This window comes from Pecten maximus, chromosome 14 (genome assembly GCF_902652985.1).
Source record: "Pecten maximus chromosome 14, xPecMax1.1, whole genome shotgun sequence".
Lineage (NCBI taxonomy): Eukaryota > Metazoa > Mollusca > Bivalvia > Pectinida > Pectinidae > Pecten > Pecten maximus.
This window is the reverse complement of record NC_047028.1, coordinates 27954475-27959117: the sequence shown is the minus strand read 5'-3', so window position 1 is coordinate 27959117 and position 4643 is coordinate 27954475. Positions and strand designations below refer to the sequence as shown.

At 31.9% G+C, this 4643-nt stretch overlaps 1 long non-coding RNA gene across 1 annotated transcript; it reads right to left on the bottom strand.

The window, feature by feature from the left end:
• Window positions 1-142: 142 nt before the first annotated feature.
• On the bottom strand, window positions 143-4395 carry LOC117342843. The gene is made up of 4 exons (XR_004535910.1): window positions 2711-4395; window positions 2275-2360; window positions 1478-1565; window positions 143-746 (listed from the first exon to the last, which is right to left on the bottom strand). It is a non-coding gene; the product is annotated as an uncharacterized LOC117342843 (long non-coding RNA).
• Window positions 4396-4643: the final 248 nt, after the last annotated feature.

Here is a 4643-nt window from a genome sequence, read left to right as displayed (position 1 = left end):
TTTAAAAACAAATTTTATATTTTTAATAAATCGGTGCAACCTGCTAAAGTCGTGGTAGAAATAAACAACACCTTACCGCGAAATACGACTTCCAATGCTTTAATATGAGAAACAGTAATAGAATGAAAACATTTTTTCTGACCTTTTTTTGCATATTGAAAACAAAATCATGATACAAGTTAAATGAGATAATCACATATCATAGCATATGAAGGTAACAGAGTTTGCATAATAATAAACTGCGAAAGTGCAAACATGTTATCAAAAATTGCTTGCAAAACATAAAGCATCGCTGCCCTTTTTAGGCGTAAGGAAGAAAATACGTTTCTAGTGTATCATTTCATTTGAGAGAATTTTTCTTTTCATTTCTTTGCTGTTCTTCTCACTTGGTTTTCCCAAAAGTTCTATGTTCACTTAGACACCAGTTTTCATAAGACACTATTGCAAGGGCATTTACACCCTAAAACACTCAGAAATGATGACAATGCAGATGCCTTAAGACAATCGTATCAATGCAATGACGGTTTGTAACTAAGACGTAAAAGGAATTTCGCACACGGGATATGCAGGATGTGTTTCACAACGAATATCACCCCATCCTGAAGTCACCATAATGACGCAATTCTCATAACCGTTATCAGGCTCACCAGGTACCCACCTAGTATTCATTACCATGTCTCCTGGACCCCAAACCCATACATTTCTCACAGCCCTCTCGTTCGCAGCAATGAAGAGTGCTGTTATTCCTGTTAAATGGATTGAAATTATCATTACCAATTCAAAAAAAAAAAAAAAAAAATGAAAACATAACAATTATTATAATCATATGTATTTCAATGTTTCAGGAATCTAGTACAGGGCAAAAAGTGTAGAGTTATTTAAAATCTTATTACATTGTATTAGATATTTCATCTTTAAGGGTTGTTTTCTTTGAGGAAATTAACAAAGAACGTCAGTTGGAAAGAGGAAGTGATGGCGACACACATTATGGATATTATAGCGCCATAAAGAAATTGAAATCGCCAGAGGTTCAATTTATTAATGCTGATACCGTAAAGAACAAAAAATGGTAAGATATGAACATTATGTATTCTTGATGTATACGTTCTTATAATCAATTATTGTATATCATGTATATATCATTTTATTACCATAATCTGTTATAATATTATACCATTTAATATCCAGGAGAAAATTTAAAAGAAATTACATTTAATTCACTAAATGCTGTGGAAGTGAATCGTTACAAAGTAAAATATATACGTACTTAAACTCCTTTTTTCATCACGTTTTGGAATACATGTAATTAATTGAAACATCTTGAAGATATACATTTGATTGCCTAATATAGTAATATATTAGACCCCTAATTCTTATGTCGGTTCTTGTCATAAGATGGAGTATTTGAACGATTTAGCATTTATCATATCTTCTCACTCTTGTGATTTGTGAAAAGGATGACAGTATGTCAGCTTACCCCTGTTGTTCATTTGCAACCGGAGAAAATCAAACACTTCGTCTTCTTCATACCGTACCATTTCAGCGGCCATTGTTTGACAGAGCTGCTGTTACCAACAAATGATGAAATCACAGGCATTAATGATAATTAATCGTTGTTTTCATTTTTTTTTAAATCGTCGTCTTTGTTAAAATAAATCTGTTGTGTTTCATAACATGTATCATTGTTAAGTTTCATTTTTTGTAATGCTGTTCTGTTTCAGTTTGGATTGTGACATTTTTATTAATAAGTATTCATTTCCAAAGATTTTATTGAATTCATTGGGTAATAATGAATAATTAATAAAGAAATTTATTATTTCATTTCATTCAAATTTCATCTTTGTTAATATCGTTACAGTTGTCAAGAATTCTTTGACAGCGAAGACTAAATATTTTTCGTTGTGCAAGCAAGCGTAGGAGAAGAAATATGACGTAATGTAAAACATTACTCGGCAGTTTCCAAAAAGCCGATCGCCTCTTAGTTTATATTTGTTGTTATCCTGACATTTTGACAGGCAGCTTTTTTTCTCTTCTTTTGTAATATGTAATTGACGTTATTGTCGGTCAACGAGAAAAGCAATTTACTCATGCATTTAAAAAAAACAAAAAATGAGAAAAATATTCAATGATAGGTAAGGTACGAGGGATAAGGAAATTCTACCTTCTGGTGTGTATTTCCCTATCCCAAATACATACAAATGATTGCTTGTTGATACATATAAATGCGATTAAGATTTTGTACAGTAAATTGTGATCCTGGGATAAATTAGTTACCACGTTTGCATTTGCAGTCATTTTCCCGTTCCCAAACAAGTAACACTTGTGGTTGAATGGCACCCAATCCGCCGTCGGGCAAACATCTAAAAATATAAGATATCATCTTGATTGTATTTATTTTTGTAATGAATGGTAATAAAAATAACAGCATTTAGCATTGTAGTAAGTTTTGTGTTTTGAAAGTAAATTTATTTAACATATTGAGCTCAGGCGGTTAGCATTCGCGGCAGTGGTTTGTTTGAGTTCAGCATACCAAATACCAATCTTAATATGTCACCACTTATTTCGATTTGTTCTTCTAATATGACATTATAGCGTTTCGTATTGACCCGATCTCTGCCTCTTTGATTGTAATAAAAATACTTTTCTGATTATGTTTGTGTTGGTATGCTAAGAATATCATATTGATGTCTGACATTAGAATAGTACATACCCTGTAAACGACAGATATGACCTCCATTTGCCCTATTGACGCAAACTTCATTCTCCAAACAATTAGCATGGGAACAACCTTTTATGTCAATCTGAAATTTGTAATCAACACTTAGAATTAGTTTTCATATAAAGTCATGTTAAAAAATAGAAATAAAACATTAAAACAAATTTTAGCATGAAAAAATATAATTCAGATATATGATTTATTTTAGGTTAAGGGCATACGGCAACACTCGAAGCTATCGGGGTCATACCCGAACAGCTGTTAACTGTACTACAGTGCTGGCAGCATATACGCTACTTGTCACGGAAATGAATATATTTCACTCATTGTATAAAATCATACGTAATTACAACGTAGCATGATGAATAAATATATAAATACATAGATTCATAAATAACAAAAACAGCAGTCAGGACAGAGTCCTTAAAATTAGTTTTTATTTGATTGAAACTGACCAAATAAAGCGGCAGAGTATGCTAAACTTTCTTTTGCAATTAATTCAGCATTCACTTTAAATATGAAAGAGAAGAATATATACCAATGCTTTTCGAAGTAATTAAATGTTTCCAAGAAAAAAGTGAAGATCAAGATTGAAGAAATGTACATTTATAGTGGCTGTTTCGGGCATGTCACACTATCGAATATGCGACAGTGCAAAAATGCACAATGCGAAGAGTTACTATATGCCATGCGACAAAACATACTTACGAGACATATGTACCTCGCCAATACGACAGAGTGACAAAATAATTAATGTCACACTTTCGCGTAGTTTTATCGCATGACGAGGCGTTAATGTTACAGTGCTGGATGGTAAAAATGCCATAAGAGAAACGACTACTTCATTTTTGAAAATGATTTATCAATGACATATAAGAAACGGTTGTGAAATGGTCATATAAAGATAAGGAACCTGTTTTCCACACATTATTTCGAATTCACACGGGAAAGAATGTAATGATTATTTCAATCATTGCCATAGAGAAAGACCATCGAACAGTGGATCTCGATGGTATTTTTAACATGCATCCTAAAGGAATAATGGCATACTTTCTCTATGTACATTCCAAATGCCTTCACACTAATAGCATGCTGCAAGTCATTGGGATGTAGTCCAATGAACTTCATAACAGTTTTACGTACAACACATGCTATTTCATCAAAAACTACATGATGAGCGATGTTCTCAAAAAGCTGTAATATAACCATCGTTTACTAATTAGGATCAAATACTTTCCATACTTTTAATAATACCCTTTGATGCATGGATGATGTGTTTCCTTCATATACCAGAAAGAAGTATTGGCCAAATCGGAATATATATACTTAGAAACTGCAAATCAAGGACAAAACAGTATCGATACAGGGTATTTACTTACACCATAACCATCCAGGACAGTTACTACTAAGCTAGGGGTAAAAATTAAATTGAAAAGTACGGTGTTCTAAAAGGAAAACTATCATACAATGACCCGGTGTTCCGTCTGAATATTTGGTGTTCCGTATCTGTTCAATAATCAAATTTGATTTTATTTGAATTATATTTTATTGATTGCATTTGAATACACGTACACGCTTATGTCAAAATTTAATGAAAAGCAACTCATTTTAAATGAAAGAAATCTTTAATTATTTGGATTTCAAATTTCATTTCGTTCACCAAGGGCCGCTTAATTAAACGAAAACGATATTTAAGATGTGATCTATCATATTAATTTCTTGATAAAAATAAGATACATTCAAAGCTTATAATTATCTGTACCTTCAAGTTATCAATTATCTTAAGTAAATGTGTCTTAGTGTGTTACAATAATTTGTATTCGTAAAATTATCTTATGAAAATTATCAGTTCTGTTAATTCAAATTATAAAAACTCTAGGGGATTGTTGGTGTTCTAGTGCGTCATATGAACGTCATAATTCTATGC